This window comes from Lepidochelys kempii, chromosome 1, assembly GCF_965140285.1.
Source record: "Lepidochelys kempii isolate rLepKem1 chromosome 1, rLepKem1.hap1, whole genome shotgun sequence".
In the NCBI taxonomy this organism is placed as follows: Eukaryota; Metazoa; Chordata; order Testudines; family Cheloniidae; genus Lepidochelys; species Lepidochelys kempii.
Genome location: NC_136380.1, coordinates 192,102,225 through 192,123,555, shown reverse-complemented (window position 1 = coordinate 192,123,555; position 21,331 = coordinate 192,102,225). Strand labels below are relative to the sequence as shown.

At 42.9% G+C, this 21,331-nt stretch overlaps 1 protein-coding gene across 1 annotated transcript in view; it reads left to right on the top strand.

The window, feature by feature from the left end:
- The window catches only part of LOC140895616 (OX-2 membrane glycoprotein), a 136,000-nt gene that overhangs the window by 84,063 nt on the left and 30,606 nt on the right, over positions 1 to 21,331 (top strand). The window lies entirely within an intron of this gene.

Here is a 21,331-nt window from a genome sequence, read left to right as displayed (position 1 = left end):
TTCCCCAACTGTCAGTCCTAGGACCAATCCTATTCAACTTATTCATAAATGATCTGGAGAAAGGGGTAAACAGTGAGGTGGCAAAATTTGCAGATGATACTAAACTGCTCAAGATAGTTAAGACCAAAGCAGACTGTGAAGAACTTCAAAAAGGTCTCACAAAACTAAGTGACTGGGCAACAAAATGGCAAATGAAATTTAATGTGGATAAATGTAAAGTAATGCACATTGGAAAAAATAACCCCAGCTATACATACAATATGATGGGGGCTAATTTAGCTACAACTAATCAGGAGAAAGATCTTGGAGTCGTTGTGGATAGTTCTCTGAAGACATCCACGCAGTGTGCAGCAGCAATCAAAAAAGAAAACGGGATGTTAGGAATCATTAAAAAAGGATAGAGAATAAGACTAATATCTTATTGCCCTTATATAAATCCATGGTATGCCCACATCTTGAATATTGCGTACAGATGTGGTCCCCTCATCTCAAAAAAGATACACTGGCATTAGAAAAGGTTCAGAAAACGGCAACTAAAATGATTAGGGATTTGGAACGGGTCCCATATGAGGAGAGATTAAAGAGGCTAGGACTTTTCAGCTTGGAAAAGAGGAGACTAAGGGGGGATATGATAGAGGCATATAAAATCATGAGTGGCGTGGAGAAAGTGAATAAGGAAAAGTTATTTACTTGTTCCCATAATATAAGAACCAAGGGCCACCAAATGAAATTAATGGGCAGCAGGTTTAAAACAAATAAAGGAAGTTCTTCTTCACACAGCGCACAGTCAACCTGTGGAACTCCTTGCCTGAGGAGGTTGTGAAGTCTAGGACTATAACAGGGTTTAAAAGAGAAGTGGATACATTCATGGAGGTTAAGTCCATTAATGGCTATTAGCCAGGATGGGTAAGGAATAGTGTCCGTAGCCTCTGTTTGTCAGAGGGTGGAGATGGATGGGAGGAGAGAGATCACTTGATCATTACCTGTTAGGTTCACTCCCTCTGGGGCACCTGGCATTGGCCACCATCGATAGACAGGATACTGGGCTGGATGGACCATTGGTATGACCCAGTATGGCCATTCTTATGTTCTTAAGTGTTCATACCTGGAATTATTCAGACATAACTATTATGCTTTAAATGTATACATCCATTTCATGTACTGCACCCTGGGTAATAAGATGCAAGGACTCCATGCTTGCAGTGGCGGCATTAGGCACCTACAACCCAAACAATTGCAGGGGCTCTGAGGCAGCAAGGGAGTCCCCTGAAAGCCAGATCAAGCCCATGAGGGTCTTCCGTTTAGCCCACTGTGTGTCAGCTGTTCCATCTCCTCCCTTCTGGGGGTTACGCATAAGGACTGCCCCTCTCCCCAGCTCCAGCTCGGGCTTCTGGTGGCTCTGGCACCTGTACTTCCCTGCCTGGTTCTAGCTTCAGTATTCCCAGGCTGAACCACCTTTAAGTGCCATACCGCATCCCTACTCACCACCATGGTGGATGTTCTGCAGCCAGAAAGCACAAGTGTTGGAGCTCCCAGGAACCCTGGGCCAGCCAGACCTGGGTAGTTGGGTGGCCTTTACAGCAGAGCTCCCAGTAGGGAGAAGGAAGGAACAGCCGATGCCTGGTGGCCCAAACAGAAGGCCCTCACCAGCAGTTCAGTCCCTGTGCTCTCTTGCTAGGAAGCCCATTTCCCTCTGCTGCAGAGCATCCTTTGAGCTGGCAGGTGCTGGGCCTAGGTGGGGGAGTGCATCGGCCCAAGCTGCTGGGAGTCTGGAATGGACCCTGAGCCAGAACCAGAGCTGAGTACCGGGGTGGGGCAGGGATGGGACAGGCTGTGGGAGTGGGTGACCCCTTGCTTCTCTGGGCCTCTCTCAGCTCCCTTTCTTCCCCCCATTTTCCTCTCAGCCCCTGGTAGGGGCCCTTGAATTGAATTTTGCAGGGGGCCCCCATAGGACAAAAACCACTGCATGGTTGTAAAATGAATTGGCTCTTTATTAACAGAACTATTTACAGAGATTCTGCAACTTTATCAAGTCCTGTGCACACACTCTGGCTTCCTGATACCTTCTCCTTACTCTTCCCACTTGCAACCTGTGCTCCTCCCTCCAGGTTCTGTGCAGGTTGCTACAATACCAAACCTTAATCCTAATTAGCTTTTCAAGTGCAGACTAGTCTTAAGGCTGCACCTTCACTGCCCGCAAAAGGGTATGTTTACAGCAACATAACTCATGCACATGGGCTATCTCGCTGTAAAACTGTAGTCTTCTTCATGATATAGCTAGGCAAGCTCAACCATGGATAGGGGTTATAGCATCGACTTCATCTAGCTACAGTAAATATTACCCGTGCCTTGTCCCCACTAGGGTTTTACAGTAAGATAACTAACCTGCATTAGTTATATGCCTGAAGGGGCGGGCGGGGGGGGAACCACATGATTTTTGGCTCTGAATAGCCTAAATGCTTGTTCAGGGCTACAGCTATCTATGGTTTACCCTAGCTGATAAACCACAAACTTTTGAGGAGTGTCCAGACTAGCCCTTACAAATACATTAACTACCTCAAGTTAACTGGCAATCAGTCCACTGAAGATAAAATCTTGAGTGTAGACATAATGTGCTTTGAATTTGGCCATATCAGTAGACAGTAGTGACTGAAAGCTGTCATCATCTGAGAGCTATTGAATGACCTAACCAAAATATATCCATTACTTCAGGTTGGTAATTGGTTCTTAGGGATGCACAGTCCACAGCATAACTTGCTCCCAGCAGCGAGGGCAAGGATAGAATAGGCTGTAGAATGGAGCTTTGGAAAGGGGTCCCCCGAAGTGAGGAATGAGGCGTGTGGAGAGGGGAGCAGTGTGAGGGGATTCGCAGTGCTTCTGCCTATGCTGTATCTCTTCCTTGGATAAAAAGAAGGCTCTTCGATCTGCTAGGCTGGCACCCTCCACCAACCCTAAATTCACTTCAAAATTCAGAGGATGAGAGAAGATTTTTAAACTGAACGCACTTGGCAGAATTAACCAAGTGTGCTCTGTGTGGGGATTCCTGTGTAAACCAATAAAACCCAAGTGAAAATTTCAGGCTTAAAAAAAATGGTGCTATCTTTGCAGCATTTGAAAACAGCTTGTTAAAAGGATCCATTTAACTTGGATTCTTACACATTTGCTATGAGATTCTCTCTGGAAACACAGTCCTAAAGGACAAAGCAGTGAGGGAGGTGAGCAAGTGTAACTTTTCATATAACTCAAGGAAAGCAGTTCTTTAAACACCCATTTAAAAAAAAAATAGGGCTGATGATTAATTGCAGTTAATTCATGCAGTTAACTCAAAATTTAATCTTGATTAAAAATTAATTACAATTAATCGCAGCTTTAATTGCACTGTTAAACAGAAGAATACCAATCGAAATTTATTAAATATTTTTGGATGTTTTTCTACATTTTCCAATATATATCTGAAAATATATATACAGAATACAAAGTGTACAATGCTCACTTTATATTTTTAATTACAAATGTTTGCACTATAAAAATGATAAAATAGATAGTATTTTTCAATTTACCTCATATTGTAATGATTCTCTTTATCATGAAAGTGCAGCTTACAAATGTAGATTTTTGTTGTTGTTACATAACTGCACTCAAAAACAAAACAAAAAAATGTAAAACTTTAGAGCCTACAAGTCCACTCAGTCCTACTTCTCATTTAGCCAATTGCTAAGACAAACAAGTTTGTTTACATTTACGGGAGATAATGCTGCCTGCTTCTTATTTACAATGTCACCTGAAAGTGAGAGCAGGTGTTCGCATGGCACTGTTGTAGCTGGCATTGCAAGGTATTTACGTGCCAGAAATGCTAAACATTCATATGCCCCTTCATGCTTTGGCCACCATTCCAGAGGTCATGCTTCCATGATGATGATGCTCGTTAAAAAAATAATGCATTAATTAAATTTGCAACTGAACTCCTTGGGGGAGAATTGTATGTCCCCTGTTCTGTTCTACCCACATTCTGCCATATATTTCATGTTATGGATGATGACCCAGTCTTGGATGATGACCCAGCACATGTTGTTCGGTTTAAGAACACTTTCACTGCAGATTTCACAAATGAAAAGAAGTTACCTATGTGAAATTTCTAAAAATACAGCACTTGACCCAAGGTTTAAGAATCTGAAGTGCCTTCCAAAATCTGAGAGGGACGAGGTGTGGCGCATGCTTTCAGAAGTCTAGAAAGACCAACACTCCGATGCGGAAACTACAGAACCCAAACCACCAAAAAAGAAAATCAGCCATCTGCTGGTGGTATCTGACTCAGATGATGAAAATGAACATGTGTCGGTCCACACTGCTTTGGATTGTTATCGAGCAGAACCCGTCATCAGCATGGACACACGTTCCCTGGAATGGTGGTTGAAGCGTGAAGGGACATATGAAGCTTTAGTGCCTCTGGCACGTAAATATCTTGCGACGCCGGCTACAACAGTGCCAGGCGAATGCCAGTTCTGACTTTCAGGTGACATTGTGAACAAGAAGCAGGCAGCGTTATCTCCTGAAAATGTAAATAACTAATTTGTCTGAGCAATTGGGTGAACAAGAAGTAGGACTGAATGGACTTGCAGGCTCTAAAGTTTTACATTGTTTTATTTTTGAATGCAGTTATTTTTGTGCATAATTCTACATTTGTGAGAATGTAACTTTCATGATAAAGAGACTGCACTACAGTACTTGTAATGGGGAATTGAAATATACCATAGTATTTCTTTTGTTTTTTTACAGTGCAAATATTTGTAATAAAAATAAATATAAAGTGAGCACTGTTCATTTTGTATTCTGTGTTGTAATTGAAATCCAATATATCTGAAAATGTAGAAAACATCCACAAAAATTTAACTGGTATTCTATTATTGTTTAACAGCGCGACTGATCGTGCGATTAATTGCAATTACTTTTTTAATCTCTTGACAGCCCTAAAAAAAAAAAGGAAAGGCTCCTAGTATCTGAGCTCTTATTTGTTCTCCTCTCTCCCGCTGCAACTCAGAAACAGACAAGTCCCTGTAACTGGAACACAGACTAACGTGGCTTCCAGCTGATCACATGGCCAAATGCAGCATAATCTTTTCTTTTTCTAAAGAACTGCTGAAAAACACCTCTATCTTCCTCAGAAGGGAAATCAGTTGCATTTTGCATCTGTGCACTCAAGGGCATTGTCCTATCGTGCAGTAACACATTAACAGGTGAAATGTTTCTTAAAATAACACAGTAAAAAATCTTAACATCACAGAAAGGGGAACTTGTCAGGGTGCTTCCACTAAATAAGCCTTAGGGGTCATTATGACTTGGATTTAATTTTAGACCCTACTGCTGCAAACATGTGCAGGCAGATGCCCCACTATACCTTTGCAGAGTCCCACTGAATTCACCAAACCTCTGATCAGGTGTAAGGGTCTGACCATGAATTCTCTGCTGGAACAGGGCACTTTCAGTGTAGAAAGAAACTAGAGCTTGTCCCTGAGCTCTGAAGGTATGCTCTTTCCTGCCACCTGGTGGGTGCAGGAGAAAAGACAACCTTTCACTTATTTTAGCGTTGGATCAGATGAAGTGAGCTGTAGCTCACAAAAGCTTATGCTCAAATAAATGTGTTTAGTCTCTAAGGTGCCACAAGTACTCCTTTTCTTTTTGTGAATACAGACTAACACAGCTGCTACTCTGAAACCTGTCATTTAGCGTTGGGAAAAACCCACCACACAAAACATGTAACTTCTGTTGCAATGCCTCAGTCATATTTAAAGGCTAGGGTCAAGTGAGAAAATAATATTCCCTTGCTTATTGTTACCTGAGGTCTACCAGGTGTGGCCCCCCCTTCCTGGCTCTTGCCTTTGAGTACTCAAGCTGGTACTTTTCTCCCCACTTAACCCCTTCTAGTGTTGCTTTAGTTTCGTTCTCTCAGGAATGTCCCAAGTGATAGTTCTCTCGTACCGCTGGACTTAAATAAAGCAAGAGTTATGTGACATAGGAAACAGAATTAAACAAGAATGAAATATGCTATGAAAAAAACTGGTTAGGATAAATGCTGCGCCTTACTGTTTCTTAACTGAGTAAGGTTAGAACTCCTACACCTGAATGTCTGCTTGCCTCTCTCCTGTCACCCAAGCTGCTAGGTTTATCACACAATGATTCATGTCTCCACTTGTCACATCTTCAGCTCGGTCAGCCTCCTAGCAACTCATTCTGGCTTTGTCTATACTGGAGAAATATTTGGAAATGTTACCCATCTTTGTTTACCCCTCACACTGTGGGGATCGTTCCTAAATAAATAAGATGGCTTGAGAGCCCACTTCAAGACACTTACCCAAAAGTTCTGAGTTTGAGGAAAATGAAGTAAAAGAGCCTGTCTGCAATTCCGGTGCTCCTCACCTTAACGATGACGGACACTGAATTAGCTGTGCTTTGTAATCAAATCTGAGAATGTGACTTTTCTGAATAAGTTTCATGCGAACCAAAGGAAAGCCAAGTAACCAGCAATATCAGCAGGTAATTAGAGGTGACTGCACATGCACGACAATGGGAACTCCTCACTCTCAATCTAACTGGCTGTCAAAAGGCACCTGTGCCTGGAGCAAAGGGAAAAGTGATATCTAACACACTGTCGTGAGAAAGATGGAGTATAAAACACACCTTAGTTAAACAACTACTTAAATGATTACCTATACCACAGCTGAATTTTGTTTTATAGAGTTTTATTAAATAACCTTAATAGCAGCAACTAATTTTAAAAGACCCCAAAAAAGCATTGGAATATGATTTGGCTAACATAAACTAGAAAATTGGATGATTTGGCCATTCGGGTTTTCAAAATCAAATCACATAACCACAACAGAAAATAACACTTGTGCTCAGTTACTATCTTGGGAAGGTGATTTTGTTTAGATTTTTGACTGAGTCCCTCAGAACAGGGCCTCACTTCTGCCAGTTAGTTATCTATTCCAGCATTGCTAAATGTCCAACCAAAATGAGAGTTGTGTTCTCTCACCATTCAATCAGGAAATGAGACATCAGATTTTGAATACTTGTTGCTGGAACTGGAATATTCCAGTCTCTTTGTGTAACACATCTGTCACACCAGTTTGTGTAAGGCAAGTTAGGCCCAACCATCTTGAGACATACCTTTAACACAGGCTGTTTTATTGTGGTTAGCAAATTACCACTCCAAGTCACTTTGCATGGGCCCCTTTGCAGTGCATCTCTTGGCCCTCCTTGGCCAGCTATGCTTGCTCAAGTTGCAGTTTCTCCATCAATTCTGCTTGCTGCTGAAATGTCCAATTTAAAGGTCATATAATTTATACCAAGACCCACTATATTCTTTGATTCTCTTTAAACTTCTTTTTAATAGTCCATTATTGAATGCAAAGTCACTTCAAGAACCGTTGTTCTCTAGCAGACCAGGCAGCTGTATAAATCTTCCATTTCTGTTCCCCTCATTTTAACAATAATGGTGGGACCTTAGTATGTATGGCTGAGCTGGGTCTCTGCCTTATTAACCAAACAGTTACATTTCTTTTTATTCCACTCAGTGGTCAAGTGTCCTTATAAACACAGTATTTGGTTTCAGCTCCTTCTGTTTACTGCCTCTTTCAACACAGCACATTATCCTTACTTCTTCATTTAACCTAAAATAAATCCATATGAATGCAGCCTCTTTCTTTTCGAACAGGATTGTCCATGAGGTAAACCTTGTCGTTAAAGTTTACAATATTTTGCCCAAAGCTATATCCCTTACAGTTGACTTCCCTTTATACACATTTTATTTATAATATTAGATTCAATCAATTTCCCTGTTTTACTGCTATATCTGGTACGTCACATAATATCCATGTTTGATATCAATTTAAAATATTTTTTAAAAATTTAATTCATTCACAGAAAGGGAAAAAGCAGAAGTCTCTTTAGCTGTACCAGCAGCACACTCTCGTAAAAATCTATAGTAACTCTGAGTTTTTCTCAGATTATTGAAGAAATCTAGCCATTAGACACTGGGTTTTTATTCTCTGAGCCCTCTGTTCTATCTGTCCAAAAAGCCTTGATACTTGGGCAGTTTTTAAATAGTAATAACTCATAGTTTGGGGGCCTTAGTCACTGCACTGTGCTGATGCAGCATGTGGTGAGTAATCTGCTTTGCATAGGGTCTTTCTGTTTAGAGTGGAGATGTTGCTGTAATATCCATTAGCTGTCAACCTAACTACCTCTAACTAAAATAACAGGAAAGTTTATTACTCTCCAATACATAGATGGGAAGTGGTGTGCAGTGACTGGAAATGGGTTTGCTGGCTGGCAGCAAGTTGTTATGATAGGTTAGATGCTGTCCTCCCTGTTGCCTCTCTCATTCTCTTTCTGCAGGGATGCTCAGGCAGGATGATAACCCATATGAGTCTTCTTGTGAAGATGATGAGTTCTTCTTTCTCTAGCTGTCTCAGAAGAAAAAAAAAGGGCCTGTTTCCAGCTCCTTTCATGCCTTCAACCAGTTCAATGGGTAGCTTTAACAGTTGTGGGGAGAAAGGGTAAGTGAGCACTTGTCTGCAATGGTAAGTGCACTTGTGGTAAATTATTCGGCCACTAGATGTCTGTGTGTTGTAAAGAGTAGATGTGCTGCCTGGTATATCAAGGAAACTAAGCTGGAACCCAAGCTGCATGGTGGCTTGTCTGTCTGTGTGGCTTAGAGGCCCACTTGTTGACGCAGTAGCCCAACAGTAGCTATGCATTTGAGTTGGGCTATTCATGTTACAAATCCAAAAATAGGGTCAGGTTTGCAAGAAGTTTCAGAGGCTTCAGTGAACGTAGGCTAGTTTCCGGTAGCGCTGGGATCATTTGTTTCTACTTGGTGGTGTCCAGGGAGTTTCCGAGTTTGTTCAAACGAAGTGTGAGAGCACAACTCAGAAACAAGAGCTGCTCCATGATCTGAACTCAGGTTTGAGGTTTGCAGGAATTCCTAAAAACTGAAACGCACAGTTCTGCAGCACTCCATCACAGACCAAAGAATTAAGTTACACCAGTAATTTGTGTCTGTACATCCCCGCGACATTTCGGTAAGGCAACAGACTGATATACTTACAGCTTCTTCCTGAAGTGACGGAGTGTTTTCACAGCTCAATGTATGGGCAATAGGGGGTTTTGGAGGTTGGTAGCAGTTCCTCTTTTCTTTCCACAGTCCTTACACCAGGTGTTACCAGCTGAGTCAGGTCCAAGGTTGATGCATATGGTGCTTGCATAAATGCATTCAGTTCAGGAACAGATTTTTAAGCTGTGTGCATCTGTTTTGTAGAACAGCTGCTCCGTTTATATGGTGCCCTTAACACCTCGTAATGCCGCAGTAAAGGGGTTTTTTATTGCACAGATGGACCTGGACCAAAACACCTGCAAACTACATATATTTGGCTTTAAAGTTGAAATGTACAGCTTTTAAGAAGGCAGTGCAGTCTAGTGATTAGCACGCAGAAATGGGAGTCAGAAGACCAGAGTTCTAGGCCTGCCATGTACTTGCTCTTAAAGAAGTTCTTAACATATCTGTGCTTCAGGTTCCTCATCTATAACATTGGGGTAATGATATATTTCATCGTGTCTATATTTATATTATTATTGATAATGTTTTTTAGTGTGTTAGGGGACATTTTCAGTGAATTTTGTGCTGGTTAAAGGTGCAGGACTGATAGCCCCGGTGACAGGAGTACCCCTCCAGAATGCAGACCCAGCCGAAATACCCATCTGAGAGAGAGTACTAAATCAAGCCCCTCATCCCCCATAAACAAATAACACAAGTATGAAGGGGAAGATTAGAAAGGTACAAAACGAGATCAGACTAGCTAGAAACATAAAGGGTAACAAGAAAACATTCTACAAATATATTAGAAGCAAGAGGAACATCAAGGACAGGGTAGGTCTGTTACTCAATGGGGGGGGGGGAATAATAGAAAATGTGGAAATGGCAGAGGTGTTTAATGACTTCTTTGTTTCGGTTTTCACCAAGAAGGTTGGTGGTGATTGGATGTCTAACATAGTGAATGTCAATGAAAATGAGGTAGGATCAGAGGCTAAAATAGTAAAAGAACAAGTTAAAAATTACTTTGACAAGTTCGATGTCTTCAGGTCACCAGAGCCTGATGAAATGCATCTAGAATACTCAAGGAGCTGACTGAGGAGATATCTGAGTCATTAGCGATTATCTTTGAAAAGTCATGGAAGATAGGAGAGACTCCAAATGACTGGCAGAGGGTAAATATAGTGCCAATCTATAAAAAGGGAAATAAGGACAACTCGGGGAACTACAGATGAGTCAGCTTAACTTCTGTACCTGGAAAGATAATGGAGCAAATAATTAAGCAATCAATTTGCAAACATCTAGAAAATAATAAGGTGATAAGTAACAGTCAGCATGGATTAGTCAAGAACAAATTGTGTCAAACCAACCCGATAGCTTTCTTTGAGTAACAAACCTTGTGGAGAGGGGGAAGTGGTAGATATGGTATATCTTGACTTTAGAAAAGCTTTTGATACTGTCTCGCATGACCTTCTCATAAACAAACTAGGGAAATTCAACCTAGATGGAGCTACTATAAGGTGGGTGCAAAACTGGTTGGAAAACCGTTCCCAAAGAGTAATCATCAGTGGTTCACAGTCATGCTGGAAGGGTGTAATGAGTGGGGTCCCACAGGGATCAGTTCTAGGTTTGGTTCTGTTCAGTATCTTCAACAGTGATTGAGATAATGGTATAGAGAGTACACTTATAAAGTTTGCGGACGATACCAAGCTGGGAGGGGTTGCAAGTGCTTTGGAGGATAGGATTAAAATTCAAAATGATCTGGACAAACTTGAGAAATGGTATGAAGTAAATACGATGAAATTCAACAAGGACAAATGCAAAGTACTCCATTTAGGAAGGAACAATCTGTTGCACACATACAAAATGGGAAATGACTGCCGAGGAAGGAGTACTGCGGAAAGGGATCTGGGGGTCGTTGTGGACCATAAGCTAAATATGTGTCAACAGTGTAACACTGGTGCAAGAACATCATTCCAAGATGTATTGGCAGAAGTGTTGTAAGCAAGACGTGAGGAGTAATTCTTCCGCTCTACTCTGCACTGATTAGGCCTCAACTGGAGTATTGTGTCCAGTTCTGGGTGCCGCATTTCAGGAAAGATGTGGACAAATTGGAGGAAGTCCAGAGAAGAGCAATAAAAATGATGAAAGGTCTAGAAAACATGACCTATGAGGAAAGATTGAAAAAAATTGGGTTTGTTTAGTCTGGAAAAGAGAAGACTGAGAGGGGACATAATAACAGTTTTCAAGTATGTACAATGTTGTTATACAAGGAGGAGGGAGAAGAATTGTTCTTAACCTCTGAGCACAGGACAAGAAGCAATGGGCTTAAATTGAAGCAAAGGAGGTTTAGGTTGGATATTGGGAAAAACTTCCTAATTCTCAGATTGGTTAAGCACTGGAATAAATTGCCAAGGGAGGTTGTGGAATCTTCATCATTGGGGATTTTTAAGAGCAGGTTGGACAAACACCTGTCAGGGATGGTCTAGATAATACTTAGTCCTGCCTTGAGTGCAGGGGACTAGACTAGAAGACCTCTTGAGGTCCCTTCCCGTCCTATGATTCTATTAATTTAAATTTGCTCTCTCTCTCTCTTTTCATCAGGTCAGCCAGTTCTGTGGTATTCTGCATTCTGGCAGAGGCTTCTCTCAATAGCTGCTGCTCCTTACAATGTGGTATTAAAAAGAGCAGCGGGTGGTTGTCAGTGTCTTGCCAGTCAGGCTCCCAGTGTCACTGGGTTTGTGGAGTTGAGGGTGTGGAGTGTGGCTCTCCACTTCTCTCTCTCTCTCTCTCTCTCTCTCTCTCTCTCTCTCTCTCTCATATAAATGGGGGAGCTACAGTATTTTAACATGTGTGACTCAGCTTTTCTTTATGCTCAGATTTAAAATGATAGAGCTGTGCGGAGAGAGTGGAAACCATGCTGGAGGGTGAGAGACTGGGGGGTGAGGGGAGAGGTGGAAACCATTCTGCTCAGCCTTCATTCTACCATGTGCCAGTAGCTTTCCAAAATTAAACTTCCCATGTGTCAACTGATTCTTCCCCCATTTGCAGCCTCACGGCTCTCTGTCTCTTGTCATGGTCTCTAATGTTGATAAAAGATTAATGGTTAAAATGGGAAGCTGTGGGCATAGTCAACCTTGCAGAGAAGTGTGATGAGCTAGGGGTGAGAAGCGATGTGGGGGGGAGGGGACATAAAGAACCACTGTCATCACTTCATTTGTAAAAGCCTGACCCTTCTTGACCGTAGAGAAGAAGAAATTGATAGATGACACCAAGGATTTTACAGCCACATGCATTAGATATCAGACAATTGCATGCCCTTTATCAGGCCATGGGCTGAGGCTAGATATCATCACCATAACCACAGTTACATAAGGTAACTTCTCATTTTACTTTCCTTTTATGACTGAGGTTGTCTCTATAGTTAACCTAAGACGTCTGGCTTCCTCACAGAAACTCATGGCTCTGCTGTAGTCAGCCACTTCTTCCAGGCAACAACTACTGATAGCAATGACCAGCACCTGAGCCAAGGCAGGCACTAAATACGTATTCGCCTATATTGAAAGTACATCTCAAATGGCTTTAGGGTCTAGAGCAGACTTATTTAAACATCTTTACAGAGGGTAAATCCCCAGTACAAATGACTTGGCTTATTAATGAACAGATTGAAAAAAAGCTGTAAATTGCAATAGTACAGTAAAAATGACCCTACTTTAACCATCCTTTTAAAATCATAGAAAATAGATAAGGCTTGTAGAATACTCCGAAGGTCAACAAATCCCATCTCTACTATCTTCACTACAGAGTTAGCCTGGGCAGCAGATCTCCACTAAAAAGCCCTTGCCATGCCAGACCTGTGTAACTGCATCCACAGTGGCTCTGTACTAGCCTGTGCTGGCAAGGATTTCTGGTGGGATGCCCATGGTCTGCAGTGGTGCATTAAGTTGGGTTCCTCTATGAATTCGCTAGCAGTGTACTTTCACTGTCTCTCGCCTAGCACAGAGCAGCTGTCTGAGAGTGACAGGAGAGCCATGCTTTATGTGACTAATTTCCAAGCGGAGCTACTCCTTATTAACGCAGACAGTTCTGAAGGCGAAAGCACGGCATTTGGCGGCAAGAACTTTAAATGAGAGCGTTGTTAAGGAATTCAATCTGCAAACCACAGCGTGATTTGTAGTGCACCTGACTGACTGCTGGGCCTCTCTGTTTTTCCATTGGTCCACTTAACATAAAAATGACATTGTGGATCCATTTCCCCAAATTATGGGTCTCACTGATATCACATCACAGCTTTATCAGAAGGCTGGTGTCAATGTCTGGCCAACTGGCCTCTTGGGAGGAGGATTTCTTGGATGAAATGCTGTCGAAGTGCAGCAGAAACAGAGAGCCACTGTAGGTGATAAGGGAGGAGCTAGACAAGAAAGTACGACCCAGATGGAATTGTGAGATAGTCTTGTAGGACTAACAGCACCTGGGCTTGATTAGCCTGCATTCTCATGGCAAAGTAGGTGGGTCGCCAGCTTGGGTTGAAGCAAAGCCTGGGCTCAGCCATGACTGCTAGCACAGACTCAAAGCACTCTCAAACCCAGGTTCGAGGTTTTTCTGTGTGGATGGAAGGGGCAGTTTGGGGCAACACCCCAGCTAACTCTGCAGTGAAGATTTGACTTATTAGACCAAGAGAGACAATGTTCCAGAGCAGCAGATGGGAGTTGCAAGAAAGGAAGGAAATGAGCCCACTTGAACTACGCAGACCACAAATACCAATCTACGGGAAATGATACAGTACTCAGTTAAAACAATATCTGTCAATAAAATTTAAACATCTAGAGGCACATCATCAGCTAATGTAAAATAGACTAGCCCCAGTCCCCATTGACTTCAGTGGAGCTGCACCCATTTACATCAGTTGAGGATCTGGCCCTTAATGAATGGTTATGGAACATACAAAGACTTCGTAAAGTACGATGACAAAAATCCCAGGTCTGGATCTAAATAAACATGTCCGTAGGGCTGTCTTTGTGAACAAAATGCTGTACAAGCGATGAGAGTTCTAACAAGACGTAGCGTTTTCAAGGTACTCTGTGTGCCTTAACTAATACTATCCCCACTGGTAAGCAAGTCCTGCGCGGCAAGTAATAGTATCCACATTTCCAGATGCGAAAACTGAGGCTAAGGCCCATATCCTCAAAAGTATTTAGGTTCCTAACTCCCATTAAGATCAATGGGAGTTAGGCACCTACCTACCTTTGAGGGATCTGGGCCACAGGGAGATTTGGTGTTCAGCATGGGTTGGAATTTAGGAGCTACTGGCTGCTAGCGTTGTTCTCGGGCCACTGGACCACAGCCTCTCTCAGCACTGCATGGCTGGGATGCAGCAGTGAGTGTTTCTCTGCTGCAATTAGCTCCCGACCACAGCATCCTAATGTTCCTTTTACATATACCAGTGACGCGTGTGCTCTGTAGTAATGTTTTCCTCAAGGTGAAGGAGGACTTCTGGCACCTTAGAGACTAACCAATTTATTTGAGCATAAGCTTTCGTGAGCTAAAGCTCACTTCATTGGATGCATGCAGTGGAAAATGCATCTGACTGAAGTGAGCTGTAGCTCATGAAAGCTTATGCTCAAATAAATGTGTTAGTCTCTAAGGTGCTACAAGTCCTCCTGTTCTTTTTGCAGATACAGATGAACACAGCTGTGACTTTGAAACCTTTCCTCAAGGTGTCTCTGTCCCTTTTTTGTTTTTGCAGCTGTGATGTGGAAATTTATCTGTGATTCATTGTCAGGTATAAGGGTTTATATGTCTGGGAAAAATCAGCAGAAGAAAGCAAAAGCTGCTGCGAAGAAAACAGCACCAAGGTTTGAGCTCGGTTCAAAGACTGTCATGTGCAACCACACAATGACTTCCAATATGTGCCTGGGTTGCCCTGATACCCTTATACTTCACACAATCTGACTCGAAAAGAGTATTCCTGTTGGCTCAGCTGCGAACACTGCCATGCGAATGGAAAACTCGCCGAAGCACCAAACGCACGTAGAGAAATGTGAAAAGCAGCAAAGTTTATCATTGAGTTGGTGAGAAATGTCCAATAGCAGAGCTCAAGGACCTTAGTGAAGTTGAGTTTTGTTTCGTATATCTTGCACCATTAACTTAGGAAATACACTTCATCAGACTTAATTCTACCAACGCAATTGCTAAAAATCAAGGAAACCACCACGGAGGGCAATGTAAACATGCATACCAGCTTCAGCTAATGGGAAGCTGAATGCGGGGAGGGGTAGCTCCGTGGTTTGAGCATGGGCCTGCTAAACCCAGAGTTGTGAGTTCAATCCTTGAGGGGGCCATTTGGGATCAGGGCAAAAATTGGGGATTGGTCCTGCCCTGAGCAGGGGGTTGGACTAGATGACCTCCTGAGGTCCCTTCCAACCATGGTATTCTATGACTTAAAGTCAAATGTCATAATACTCAGCCCTACAACAAACTATTTTAATGTTAATATATAACTACCCACAGTGCACGCATCGACTTCTTCCCAACCACACTCAAATGTGCAGCGGAACACCAGTTTCAGTTACAGAGATCCCCTGTATGCATCTTCAGTGTCGTGTTTGTTGATGGGAAAAGGATGAGGTCAGAGTTCAGGTTTTGCCTTTGCATGCAGTTGTGAGGTACTGGGAGTGTGCACTGTGGCTGGCTGTGTGATGAAACTGAAAGGGAGTTGGTTGTGCAGTTGATAAAGCTGAGGGTTTGGGTGTTCTGATGTCTGAATTCAAGTTGGTTGGGATGTTGACGTTGCCTTAATTAGTGCTGTCCTTGATTATTATCTTTTTTTGTTGGTTTGTTTAGTTAGTGTGTTGGCAGGAAACACACTTGAGCAAGTTTAACACTAAATTAATGTAGTGTTTTTGTGGAGGAATTTTGCTGCTATTTAAAAATCCATTAACGGAAGTCTTCAACCTGCAAGTCCCAGCCCTAATTCTGAGACTCTCCCCACCTGTGTTTCTACTCATGCCAGGTTGTCCGCCTTGCTGCCCTCTACATTCTTGCATCCCCATTTCAAAGCATCTTCCCTGTGACCAGTGATGAGCTGTCAGAAGCTGAAGAACCGGTTCCTTCTGTCACTGTGGCACTTCAGCAGCAGGTCCTTCAGTCGCTCCGGGTCTTCAGCGGCACTGAAGGACTCACCGCCGAAGTGCCACCAAAGGCCCAGAGTGCCGCTGGGTGAGTTAAAATTCTCAGGGGAGCTTCCCCAGCCAAGAGCTCAGGCGGGACAGAAAGGACGGTCCCGTGGGCCACATGTGGACAGTTTGCCCACCCCTTTAACAACCGGTTCTAAACCGGCTTCAAAATTTAACAACCGGGTCGCGTGAACCAGCTCCAGCTCACCACTGCCTGTGACCCCTTCTGGTCACTCCCCCTTCCCTCCCCTAAAGTCTTACTGCTACTGTAGTCTCTTGCACACCCTCCCCACATCCTAAGGAGCAGAGACTGGAGATTTGACTAATGGAATCAGTGTGGGCAGGGAAGGTGGGGAACAGAACTGGGGAGCTGGGCAGCACAATGGCACTAACTGTACACAGACCCACTATGCAGCATTATTCCACAGTACCCTGGTTCTCTGTCCCTTCCCCTCCCTTATCTGTTCCATTCACAGTGGAAAAACTTTTGATGGGTGTGGAGATGCATGGAACTTTGGAGCTAGTTGATAATTGGGGTCAGGGAAATGGGTCAGTGGTGTGGGGGATAGCAGTGTAGCAAGGGCCAGAAAGTCCAGTGAGGAGCCTGGCTGCCCAGCCTCCTGACATCCTTTGTTTCCCTCTCCTCATGGCCCTCCATCCTTCCTCAGACATGACTGTGGTGTATTGAAAACTGTGTTAAAATTACAATTTCGCACTTTAAAGGTTAGAGGTTTCTGGGTCCTGCTTGCAGATGAGGGGCTCTGTAGTGAAGCATGTGATCAGCATCTGTCTGCAGAAAGCTAGCCTAGAGCAAGATGGTATGAATTGTGCCTCACAGGGAGCAGCCTGCTTTGTCTCTCTCTGTTTTGCGGTTCTTGTGTTAGGATTCTGAATTCTAAGAAATAAAGTAGGTATGTTGCAACCGTCCAATAAGAAAAGGAGTACTTGTGGCACCTTAGAGACTAACCAATTTATTTGAGCATGAGCTTTCGTGAGCTACAGCTCACTTCATCGGATGCATACCGTGGAAACTGCAGCAGACTTTATATACACACAGAGAACATGAAACAATACCTCCTCCCACCCCACTGTCCTGCTGGTAATAGCTTATCTAAAGTGATCATCAAGTTGGGCCATTTCCAGCACAAATCCAGGTTTTCTCACCCTCCACCCCCCCACACACAAACTCAGGAGAGTGAGTTTGTGTGTGGGGGGGTGGAGGGTGAGAAAACCTGGATTTGTGCTGGAAATGGCCCAACTTGATGATCACTTTAGATAAGCTATTACCAGCAGGACAGTGGGGTGGGAGGAGGTATTGTTTCATGTTCTCTGTGTGTATATAAAGTCTGCTGCAGTTTCCACGGTATGCATCCGATGAAGTGAGCTGTAGCTCACGAAAGCTCATGCTCAAATAAATTGGTTAGTCTCTAAGGTGCCACAAGTACTCCTTTTCTTTTTGCAAATACAGACTAACACGGCTGTTACTCTGAAACCCGTCCAATAAGAGTATTTAATGTTAATTTAACTGCTGTGTGAATATGCTGTGAACATAATGACACACTTTGGCAGTGCCTCAGACCAAGGGCTGCTCTCTGACAAACCAAAAGGTTCAACAATCTGAGATGCTTCTTCCCTTGGGGAGCTGCAAACTCTGCTTCTCAGGCATCTTTGGCTATTGCTCTTGTCCCCACACCTCATGCCTGCTCTTTGTTGTAAGTAACAAGAGATAGGATATAGTAAGAGGGAGACGATTGCAGCTCAGCTTGTTGGAGAGACACAGCTTGCTGCTCCCTCAGAGAACTTCTGTTTCATTGAGGAGCTTCCTGATCTGTCAAGGGAGAAAACAGAACTTGTGGTTCACTTGAGATAGTCCCAGGTCTGACAAACCTTTGGGCCTGCAAATCTGCAAATCAGTACTTACCTCGCTATTTACTATTATTTTTTCCTACTAAAGAACTAAATTTTTGATTGGGAGGGAATAGGGAAAATGAAACAGTAAAAGATGGCATAGGTATTTTACTCCCTGTCCTAAAAGCCCATTTGCTGCATAGTACATAATCCTTTTAAAAGGTTGAATACCATGCCTGTTGTTCCCAGAATTACCTGGCATCGCTTATACTGTAACTACAAGCTCTTCTTGTGCAAATGAGGTCAATGAACTATCATGAAAGGTGATGGTTCAATCCTGCTCTAATTGACCCACACGTTCAACTTCATAGACTTGCCTGTAACATCCTCAGAGTTTCATGGGTGTAACAGAGGGCAAAATACATCCCTGTGTGTGTGTTTCTGGCATATTGTCTGAATACACAGTCTATACAGTATGTGTGATACAAACCTTGCTAGTAACCAGGAAGATCAAGAAGAAGAATGCATGATATATGCAGTTTGCAGTGTTGTTGTAACCAGGATATTAGAGAGACAAGGTGGGTGAAGTAATATCTTTTATTGAACCAACTTCTGTTGGTGAGAGAGACAAGCTTTCTAGCTACACAGAGCTTTTCTGGTTTGGACTTTGTGTAAGCTCAAAAACTTGTTTTGTCTCTCACCAACAAAAGTTGGCCCAATAATAGATATTACCTGTCCTACCTTGTGTCTCTAATATATGCAGTACAGCCTCACATTGTATTTCAGAAAGGCTGGTCAGGTATGGAATGGATCATAGGCTTCTTTTCTTACTTTAATGTGCTACAGTGGCTGTGTAAGTTGAATGCGAAGTAAACGTTGTCTGTAACGTTTTTCATATTTCTCTCTCACCATATTTTGACAAGTTCATGAATTACCCTTTGGCCCCTAGACCTGGCTCTTCTAAGTCAAGGGTTGAGGTACATGGGTCTGACAAATTGGAAGAAGCTTGCACGGGCATTGCTGGTGCTGTGCCTCTGACTTAAAGTATGTCTACACTGCAGTTAAACACCTGTGGCTGGCCTGTGTCAGCTGACTCAGGCTTGCAGGACTTGGCCTGCAGGGCTGTAAAATTGCAGTGTAGACATTCAGGCTCTGGGACCGTACCCTCGCTTGTATGGTCCCAGAAATCCCAACTATCAACACTGCAGTTTTATAGCCCCATAGCCCGAGCCTCTTGAGCCTGATTCAGCTGACGTGAGCCAGCCACAGGTGTTAAATTGCAGTGTAGATATACCCTTAAAAAACTAAAGTATATCAGTCTCTGGGGCTCTCAGCTGAGCCTTAAAAATGATTGATTGAATTATTGGCATGTGCTGTAGATATTAAAACAGAATATACTAACTCCTGAACCAGAGAATGGGATAGTCCTTCTAGTTTTGGATTAGGAGCCATGGCATGTTACAGGATTAACTGAAAATGGAAATCAGTTTCAATCTTTCCCAGGAGAAGAAAGGCCCATGGAGGCGGAGCAGGCTGCATTTTATCTGCACAGATTATTTCCATCTTAAATAGTAGGTGCTCTCAGCTCTTTACATTTCACTGCTTCAGGATGTCTGGTCTTCTGTTAAAAACCGAACCCATTTTAAGTGCATGCCAGCTCCTTTTACTATATTTTGCAGTTAGCACATTTGGTGGTAAGGCACTTCCTGTTTATCTGCAGAGATCTTACTTTCCAAAGCAAACGTGAGGCTGCAGGGAGCACACTAACCCAAAGTTCCCAGTCTTGCACTTGCATCTTATTTAATGGCAGTTTCTGCTTCCCATTTTCACAAGCTTCCTGAGATGAACATGGCAGAACTCACTCCAGAGACGCATGTAACTACGCCCCCTAGTTATTTATAGGGTGACCAGATGTCGCAATTTTATAGTGATAGTCCCAATATTCGGGGCTTTGTGTTATACAGGCACCTATTACCCCCATCCCAATTTTTCACACTTGGAATCTGGTCACCCTAGTTACTTGTAGCTCATGAAAAGCATTTTACTTTCATTAACTGAACACCTGATGTCATTAGGGGCCCACTTCTGCCAGCCTAAGGAGTGTACCTTACTCCATGATAGTCCCATTGAATTCAGTGGCCCCTCTCCCAGGATAAGATAGATACTATTTCATCTGGCTCAGCGTAAAACAGAACATTTTATAGTAAAATTCTTCTGGCAAATAAATTAACTGTGTGTGGTTACCTCTATTTTAACAAAGGAGAGCAATGATTTATGGCTTGTGTTTGTTTAAAAACTAAGGACCTGATCTTGTAATCTTTATGCAGGCTAAACTGCCGCTGACTTCAATGAGGGCTTTGTTAGCGTTACAGATTTAGCTCAGGCAGGTGAAATTAACACAGAAGAATGTACCATCAGAATAATAAATATTCTTTATTAGCAGTGGGAAAGAATGGTCAAGAATCTGCCAATATCTGTGCTGCTAGTTGACATAGTACAGAGATAAGATACAAGCATTTCTCTTTTCCATTAACTTGAGCACAAATCATCTGGTATGTTACGTGCACCCTGCGAACGACAGAAGTAGTACATCCTTCCTTTTGAATTGTGGTTTGAATTTTAACCAAGCTAGAAGACTCTCATTGTTGCAGCACTAATCTGTTGATACGAATATTGCTATGAGTAATTTTCTTCCTAAGTACATTTTTTACAGCACCAGATGCATGGTAGCCAAGCAAGAGCTGATCAAATGGCGTAAACCAAAGTTGCAAACATTCTTTCAAATTTAAAATGGCATTCTGGTGTCCCCTTTGTATTCACAAAGTTTGACATGAATGGCTTTTTGTTTGTGCCAGTGTTTGGAGAAAAGCTGTTTGTACGCTACTTACCCACACTTACTTGCCAATAAAAGCTGATCAAGCCTGAGTAAGAACATTAATTCCTCATCATTCATTGTTATCCTGTTCAAAAAAGTTCCATCTTTCAGTCCGCGAACAAAAGCAGTATCATGTGACTTAAATAACCAAGCAGAATCCCAGGAAAGCCAATTATGAATACTTGAAGGCGGTGTTTCCCAAACTTGGGACCCCGCTTGTTCAGGGAAAGCCGGGCCGGTTTGTTTACCTGCCGCATCCGGAGGTTCTGCCGATCGCGGCTCCCACTGGCCGCGGTTCGCTGCTCCAGGCCAATGGGGGCTGCAGGAAGCAGCGGCCGGTATGTC